Here is a 10,289-nt window from a genome sequence, read left to right on the forward strand (position 1 = left end):
TTATCACAGAGATAACCATATGCACCCATGTGAAAGGACAAATAGATCCTCACAGGGTATAAAAAATTCAAACTTAGAGTTATCACAGAGATAACCATACATACCCATGTAGAAGGACAAATAGATCCTCACAGGGCTCAATCGAGTAGACATATAGATCTACCATACAAACTGTGTTACTTACCCAATTGCACAGAGCAGTTGCCCCGAATAGGTAACACAATGAAAAATAAAAATTACACAGTCTAGCCATAAGTTCTGACCCTACTTTAAACGCTTCCAATACAAATACGAAATTTTAAAAACGTAAAAGTGATTATATATTCGGAAAGTAGATGAAAAAATCTTTAATTTGACTGTATTTAGCTGCAACATGCTGCTCAAGGCGCTTAACAAAACGGGAATGACAGATGAAACAACAGATGCCCCACGTACGCAAAAAACCAAAAAAAAAATTGATCGAAAAATTTTTTTTTGAAATTTTTTTATGCGCATCAATTTTTTTTTACTAAAATAGTAATTTGGTGATCCTGGAGCACAGAATTATTGTTTTAGTGAAAAAAATTTGATGCGCATAAAAAAATTTCAAAAAAAAATTTTTCGATCAATTTTTTTTTTGGTTTTTTGCGTACGTGGGGCATCTGTTGTTTCATCTGTCATTCCCGTTTTGTTAAGCGCCTTGAGCAGCATGTTGCAGCTAAATACAGTCAAATTAAAGATTTTTTCATCTACTTTCCGAATATATAATCACTTTTACGTTTTTAAAATTTCGTTTTTGTATTAGAAGCGTTTAAAGTAGGGTCAGAACTTATGGCAAGACTGTGTACTTACTTGCACCCATAGATGCAGAAAGTAACTCCGAGAAAGTGAAACCAAAATGATCGACGAAAACTTACGTTCGAAAGATCGTGAATTGTTGAAATTAAAACCATTCAATTAATTCTCAGGTACCTTCAAAAAGTCACTAAAGTAGCAAAATTTTATTCAAATTCATCAGAAAATCACCCTATGAATTCAACCAATAAGTGCACAACATAATTTTATCCGTAATTACGGCAAATACTTTATAATTTACACAATCAAAAATTACATCCGAAGTGACCGCAAAGGATAGAAAGAAATCTTGGTAGAATTATTGCAATTCCGAAACAAAAACATCGTTTTTCCAGATTCTTCATGAACTCGTAGGAAAATAGGTCATCCTCAGACATATCGAATTCTCAAACCATTCTTTTTCAGTGTTAATTGGTTTGAACAATAAACAAACAAAATCTTGGCAAAACTAGTCAAATAATCGAAATTTTTTCTACTACCAAAAATATACAGGAGAATTTGAAATTGACATTTTTATAAAATTTCAAAACACCATGATCATCTCTCCTTAAGATTTTCCGGTTTACTTCCTTCCTAATGTCCCTAGTAACCCTCTTTTCCGCAAAACGAGACAAATTCTTAAAAATTTTTACGAAAGCTTTCAGCACAAATCGTTAGAACTAGCAGGACCACTTAGAGTAGATAATCTGAATATGACCATTATAAGGGGGAAAATCTAAGAAAACAATCTGAGTGATCACCTAAGGGTTGAATAAAGTTATCCTGATGCAACCGCACCATTACTTTCTATACAAAGTAGAGTATGTCGGCAACATGCGCACTTATAAATACAAATAAATGCTACCTAACACGATTGCCCTAAAAAGGTAGCATAACACAAAATTAACTAGTTAATTCAATAAAAGGACACTTTAGATCCATATTGAATAAGTTTAGATAGGCAGAATAGACCTACTAAACATACATGCTACCTACGCAATTTAAAATAGGAAACAGTTGCACCACAAAATAGGTAGCATACTATTAATAAAATAAACATTAGAATAGGCACATAGACCTATCAAAAATAGATACTACTTATGCAACATGTCATAGAGACAATTGCCCCAAAAAATAGGTAGTGCAAACAAATTAAAAACCAATAAATTCGATAATGGACACCTTATAGATCCATATCGAACAAGTTTAGATAGGCAGATTAGACCTACTAAATGTATCGCTGCCTATGCAATTTAAATTAAGAAACGATTGCCCCAAATAAAATAGGCAGCACATAATAAATAAAAATTACACAAAAGGACATTTAGATCCACTTAGAAGACATATTGATAGGCATATAGACCTACAAACATGCAATCAATCATAATGGATTGATCTCTTAGAATATAGTACATTAACCCTTTGACAAGTTCCTAAACAATGGCAATTACCCATAATTGCAACTTTGAGGTAGGTCAATTAAAAAAGGTTAGACAGTCGATACAGTCAACCTAGACCTACCAAAATGCTACCTATCCAATTGCACAGTAGCAATTGCCCCAAAAAATAGGTAGCATTCCGAAAACTCAAAGCCTACTTACATTGGCCACTACAAAACGGAAAACATTCTGTTGATTTTTCGATCAACATGATACCCAAAGATCGCTATTAATTATAGCAGCGATCTATAAATTCAAAAAAAAACAATGTAAGGCAATCTTTTTACGATTCGAGTAAACAACCGCAGTAGGTTGACTAGTTTTAGCTACATGTCAAAGCACGAAACTTCAAAGCTCACGGACAGAATAGATCCAAAAGCCATCAATTGAAGTTAATTAAATAATTTAATTTAGGAACAAGTAACACACGAGATAATCATTGCATGAGACGCGCTATCAGTTGTATAATTCTGTCTGGATTCTCATGAAGCTCGAATCCGATTTCCTCGTTGTAATTATCTGGTACTTTGATTGCATGATCAAAAAATTACTTAGATCTTTGTCTCGTTTTTACTTTACTTAATCATAGAAAGACATAAAAGCAACATTGATTGCACAAATTTATGCTTAATATTGCACATGGTGGATTATTATGCAGAAATCCCAAAATTACCATATCAATTGCCCCAACTTTTGATATACTCGTATGATAATCCACCCACACACACACACCATTGTTATTTATAAGACACAAATAATCACACATGTAATCGAACAAATAGATTCGTTACACGTAAGACAGGCCTTTGATTCAAAAGCCTCGATTTATTCTCATTTTTTTTTTTTTTTTAGCTTATACATATATTAATAATAAATCGGACCATCAAGCAAGTGTCTTTCATGACCAGATCACTTGCCTAGTCATTTAATTTTTTATACGATGGTCCGTATAATTTTTTTTAATATATACAAACACACATTCGAGCATAATGCCTCGAACACAAATTCTCACGCTTTTGGTAAATAAAGCTTTAACTGTACAATCGTATTCTGGAAACACATTCATAATACCTATTATTTTGTACACAAAGATGCACTCAAAATGCCATTTAGAGCATACGCATCAAAATAGCATATGAATGAAGAGCACAAAGATGCCGATACAGAATACGATTAAACATATTCCTGCCTTTGCGGCAAATTATACCTTAATAGATGTAACTGTTAAAATAGTAATAGAATATATACGAAAAGAGGGTTGACTTATTGAAACAAGTCACCTGCCAATAAATGAATAAATTTTTTTTACGATCCTTTTAGTCCACCTATGAAGACGATCGGTAGTAAGGGTGCACCGCACACGCCAACGACACATACGAGGACAATGTATCAAACAAAACCATTGATAAACAGATCAATGCATCCTCAAGTGATCGAAGCCGTTACAAACAAAAGAAAAGCCAACAACCACTTCATCCATTCATTCAAGTTATCACAACACAGCTTTCCATTCACCTAATGTAAAAATACCCACACTTCATAGCTGAAAGAACCCACTCATAACAAACAATACTTTCCTTTTCTTATCCTTCCTTTTCCTATTAACTCCAAAAAACAGTAACTGCCTTTACCGTTAACACATCTTCATTCTCCCTTACTCATGAATATCTTCAGATGGACGAAACGTACACCCCTATTGTCGGACTATCAACAAAGAAAGCGATACAGATGTATCGAAAAACCGATAGGTAAAAGAGGTGAATAAATTAAAATTTTTTTTTTTGAGAAATATAGGAAACGGTAAATCCAAAGGATCCACTCAAAAGATCGAAGTCGAAAAGCGACATCTCCAAATCATCTCGATCATATTAGTCGTGTCGTTTGTACTGAACAGACCTCCTCTCTGGACTTGGAACTTAGAAGCCAATATCAAGAAGGACCAAGGTATCATATCCAGCTACAACCGAACTTGACTGTGGAATCCAGCGAACCTGCCGAGGAACCAATTAGTATCAACTTTTGGTAACGTAATTCGTTGAATTATTAATTGCGAAATTGCTTATGAATTTGCTTTTCAAAATATTGTGTTTTTTCGCCGAAAGTGGACACTCGTAATATAACACATCATATTACGAATCAAGGGATTAAATAGAATTTTTTTCGCAACCTTTTCCGCAAACGCCTATACAGTCGCGCAATAATTTTCTCGTATTTTTTCGTATTCTTTTCTCCCAGTCTTTTCCCCTAAAAATGAATCACTACGAATTAATTTGTGATAAATGTACCAGACCCCTGACTCTGACTGGACCTCACTCTGAGCCTGGCCAAGACAAAATTTATCTGACTGTTTGTAGACACCTATATCATCTTAGCTGTCTCAAACAACATCTTGCTGAAAGTTTGGAAATTAACGCGCACAACACGAAAGTGGCATCGTGCCTCCATCCAAACTGCCATTCTAAAATTTCCGAAGTAGATTATTCGGCCATAGACCACTCCGCAAGGATGATTCATTATGTAAATCCTGATGCTCGAGCACAGAATTTACAGAATCAGCTGACCATGCAAAGAGACTTCAATTCTCGCATGCAAGCGTCTATGGCAACGATGTCCCGTGAAAATTCCTCTTTGCGAGCACAATTAGACGATGTGCAGCGCGAGCTCTCAAATCTTCAGGTGAAATACAATATGGCCCTCGACCAACAGATGAATAATATGTTTCTGGGTTTTCGTCCCCAAAACATAACATCGACGTCGAACATAGATCCTATACCTATGCAACCTCATTCGCCTGCGTATCCGCCACAATATCCCACTGGTACATCGACTTTTCGTTACGAAAATCCGCATCCAACTATACCCTTTTCAACTACTTCGACTCCAACTTCTTCAACTTTTCTGCCAATGAGGCAACAACCGCTAATGTTTTGCGGCGGTACCGCAATCGGTTCATGTTCAACTGAAACATTATTCAAAAGACCCGAGCCGGTGAGTACACCTGTACCAACGGTATACCCACAATTTTCAAATTCTCTTAATCCATCGCCCTCTGCATTGAACCAATCAACAGAGAGCAACGGACAGAAACGCGCCAGTATTGATTCTTGCGACGAAAGCGAACCGAAAGAATTTTGGAACCCTAGCGGATTAGGAACTAGACGAGGCAGACCACGTACTCGTGGCCGCCCCGCCAAGAGCCCCAAACGCGCCAAACGTCCACAAACGCCCAAGGCAAAAGCACCTCCGGCTGAAACTTGGACAAATCACAGACGCTATTTGAAAAGATTCGGTACAGATTCTACAGAACTGTTACCATTTTATCCGATAAATTGTTACCCGCTGAATTTCACTGCAGCTGGGTTAGAAATTTTTGAGGAAATTTACGTCGCCATAATTTTCGCTCATAACATCTTAATGATGGGTGACGGGCACATGTTTGGTATGGTTCAATACCTTACAGCTCGTAAACCATACGAAAATCTTATTAGTACCGAACTATATAGACAAGACCTCCTAATAGCCGATTTGGTAAATTACTTAAATAGCTTCAAATTTCTCCCACAGAGGATAATGTTAGCCATAGGCACTTACGACGTGATTATAGGTACCTCTTATTCGGAATTTTTCAACAGCATGGAAAAGCTATGCACTTTATTTAAGAATAAGGGTGTAAAGGAACTAATCTTATTACCCATTATTCCGCATAAACTTTTAAATGCTGCTCATGTTGCCCTAATTAATCAAGCTCTGGCCTATGAATGGGACAGAATATTAGGAGGCGAAATTACGCGAATTTCTGAAATCTTCGATACTATTCACCTGGAATTGACTCAATGGAACAATTTAGGCCCATATTATCTAGCGCCTCAATACTCTGAAATTGTTCGCATTATTCGAAAACGTTTCATTCCAGAGTGTAAAAATAATGATAGTATTTGTGCCGACGATGAGACAGGTGATCTGGACAAATCAGATCACTCAGATGCTCAACCCTCTGCTACAAATGCGGACGAACCGACACAAAAACCCAATGACCCTGCTAAGATCGATGACCTACCTATAATAGATGTCGTAAACATCGATCCGATTCCCTCTACTTCTGCTTCACCCGAAAACAACGAGTCACCGTGTTCTACCGATTCTTTAAAACTCTTAACAACAATGACCGAATCTATCACGGCCACCCTTTCGAAACAAAACTCGCCACAGCCAGGAGAGTTACTACGTGAACTCCTCCGACCTGTCGCGGTTGTAGAACCTAATCTTTCTCGCTTAGTCCTAGAAGAACAGCGAAACGAGCCAAGTGAACCCAGTTCATCAACGACAGTAGCCACTCAGACGCCATCGTGGGCTCAGGAAGCAGGAAGAGAGGCGGAAACTAGGTCAGCCGATCAAATCCTGGACGATTACATAAATCGACCATCTCCGGATTCAGCAGATCAACAGGAGGAATAAATCGTAACAGTATCAAACGAATACCTTTACTAATTCTATTTTTCCTATAAAATGACGAGATAATCCAATATAAAACGCATGTATATATTGGATTACAATAAATTCCATAAAACTAATACCTTCTTGTTTTTGATGCCTAGTTGATACGAGAGACATATGATCACCGTAGACATCGTCGTAGAGGAGCTGCGTTACATCGGTGGTACAGTGAGACCGTGTCTCCAGCCACGAAGCCATCTACCAACGACAACTCATCATAAACAAAGTAATCGATCCAGAATACATTCTGTATCCTTCATAATTTCATTTTTTTATTTTTTGAAAAACTATAACGACCCGACCCTACAATGTGTCCTACTTTTCGTTATAATGAAAAATTCAAAAATATCTATATCACATAATTTTTTGTAAAAATTTGTACATACGTGTTATTGTTATAATTATCATTATTAATAGTTTTAAAATATGTAAGCTATCACATGAACCCAACACTGCATAACACCTCTATGTCGAACTCTTTATTGAAAATTTTTTTTTTTAGTGACGTTAAACCATTTTTTAGAATAGGATATTCTTTCTCTCTCAAATTTTGATTCACAAAACCTTTTCTAGACTCGCTTTTGATCGTCACAACTTCTATAAAAATTATATAGACAACTCAAAAATACTATATGACGTTATAAAAACTATATTAGAAACACTAGGAATCTCGAATCGTCATATAGGTAATTAGGAACTCTAATTTTTCAAAAATTTTAGGCTAAATTTAACAAGTTATCACTGGACCACATACCAAGATAGAGAACTAGTCTTTTATACGTATCCTTACGAATTACGTATTTCTGAAATCAGAATACAGCGAAGTACAGGGGGCAATATACCTCCACACGTTACGATTGTTCAAAAATTGAACAAGCACATAAAAACAGTGCAGAATAGTAAGATATGTATCGATCGCTAAAATCAAGTGATTATTTTTCACTTTCTCTTTTTGACTGTCCCTACGAGGTTGATATTTGATAATTTGGCTACTTGGATAAAAAATATGCTTTGCATTAGACCCTTTTACATCTCGAAAACCGAGATTGTCATTTTCATTTTTTTTTAAATTATTACTCCACACCGATAAAATTTTTTTTTGTATTCAAAAAACCAAAAAACTAGAAAGCTTCTTTTTAGCACATTCCACAAAAAATCGTTACTGATTAGTCTAGCTAAAGTCTACCTTTCAATTCTCTGCAATATGATTAACATTTTCATCTTATACCTATACGTGTATTGGTAACTCAGTGTTTCATTCTGAGTGCAGAAATCATATTCAATACACTTCATGTCATATAATCCCGCCTCCGAACCATCTCTTGGACACTGTTTTACCCAGAAATAGCACTGCATCATCGCAGCAAAAGTACGGAGGGGCAGTGGTACCGCTAGGGCGAGGAATAGGTGCAGAGGAGCGGGGGGGCAGATTTGCTCATATTTCTTTCATGATCCGTGCTTTTTCTCCGTCTGATTTACTCTCCCCCTGAGTAAAACCCACGAAGGGGCAATTGTTATGGTGCAATCTGCCTCCACCTGCTAGGTGATAAATCTTAGGGTAACCCTTTACGCGATGTGATTTATAGCTATTTAGTAAAGAGGGTTCCAGTAACGTGGGAAAATATTATAACATAGGGTGTGAACAATACCTTTCAATCGTGAAGGAGGCACGAGCTTCTGTCGATTGAAAGGTATCATCACTTGGTTTTTGCGATCGGCCGTGGCAAGATCCTCGTCGAAGTATGTGGTTCAGGAGTAATTTGTATGTAACGACAGGCCTAGCCTAGAGTTGCATTATTCACAGGTTAACCCACCTCGCGTGTGTTTAAGATAATATTTGAGTTTATCGTAATCGTTGGTAGTTATTAATTAATTCTCTGAGGTAATGATCCGACGATTATAACCTTTGCGGTCATATCAAGATAAACCTAGGCATCTTGAATGAAGCGTGTGATACGTGTGTCTCTTCGTAAAGCAGCCACCGACAGCCACTAGTATTGGGGTAGGCTACGGAAAAGAGGTGGTGTGACAGTGAGCAGTTTATGGTAAGTGTAAGCTTACTAGGTGGTCTCTCAGCCACTATATTAATTATAACCATATCATAATTAATAGATGATGTCAATAGACGTGAGGGATGGAGCATGGATTCCTCACTCACGTCATTAGGTATATTTTTCGCATACATAATCGTAGTAAGATACTTGATTAGTAAGGTTTCAATTCCATGTATAATTGTCGTATCTGCCAGGAGAAGTGCCTTAAGCACCATCCTATCTGTCTAGATTGAACGCATTTAATAAATCAATAGCATATTTCAATATGCTATAAATAACGTAAATGTAGTGAATGTCTTGACTGAATAAAACTTGTACATAAATGGTATTTAAATGTTGATCATTTCTGTACTTTGATGACTTAGAATCTTTAATGGTCACTCAAGAGAACTCCCATCTGAGCTAGTCAGGAGTCGAATAAATCTCCCCCCTAAGGTGATATTTATGAGAGATACCAGCAAAAACGATAGGTACCAAACCTACCTTCCATCGCCGATCATTATCAATTCTAAGATAACAAAGTACGTACTTTTTTTTAAAAAAAAAGCATAAATCGCCAAAAACAGTCAATTTTGAATTTTCAAAAATTCGCCAAAAATCGAAAAATGAACTTGGGCAGCTGAAAATTTTTTTTGGGGGGGGGGTTTAGACTATGTTCTTTTCAAAAATTGCGGTCCCGTTCAAATCGGAGTGTGACACCTCAAGAGGTCCTCTTGTGAGGAGTGTTTCAGTCGTCGAAGTTCAACTTAAAAATTTTATAGGACAGCACTAAAAATGTACCTATTGAATTTAAAGAGAAAATAATGTTCAGTTTTTTGAAAAATTGCATCCAATATCAAAAGAAAAAGTGCAGGAAACCCTCCAAAGTTGAAAAAAAAATTAAAAAATGAGATGAAAAATCTTTTATTAAAAATTCCCAATAGCCTACTTACCTATCTTATCAAAATAAGTAGACCCTTTTTCAGAGGAAAAAATCATTCCTGATCCAATAAGCAATCCTACTTGTAGCTGGGGCTATTTCAGTCCTTTGAGAACCCGATGGATGCACATGCACACGATTTAATGCAACTCAATGATAACTTAATCTGAATATTTTACAACATTGTCCCCATCATCTGCTCTGAACTCTTATATCACGTACATTTTTCTTTGTTTCGATATTGCACACAGAACATATCGCATATAGTTGAAATACGTATGTGCAAACTTCACAGTGATATTTTCTATTACGCATTTGATAAATAAACTAAACTAGTCAATCACATTAACTCGTCAACTCGTCTTGATGATTAGATTGCATATGGATATCTACGAGTAAAACAATGCGGTGAAATTTTACATCGAATTAATCAAATAAAAGCGACGTTTAGCGAGAAAATTAAACCCAGGCTGTTTTTTTGTAATCATCAAAAGCACATCAAATTAAATTACCAGTAATATGTTGGAGAAAAATGATAGGTAATTTAATTAAATCGTCCGAAATTATGCA

This window comes from Planococcus citri, chromosome 3 (assembly GCF_950023065.1).
Source record: "Planococcus citri chromosome 3, ihPlaCitr1.1, whole genome shotgun sequence".
In the NCBI taxonomy this organism is placed as follows: domain Eukaryota; kingdom Metazoa; phylum Arthropoda; class Insecta; order Hemiptera; family Pseudococcidae; genus Planococcus; species Planococcus citri.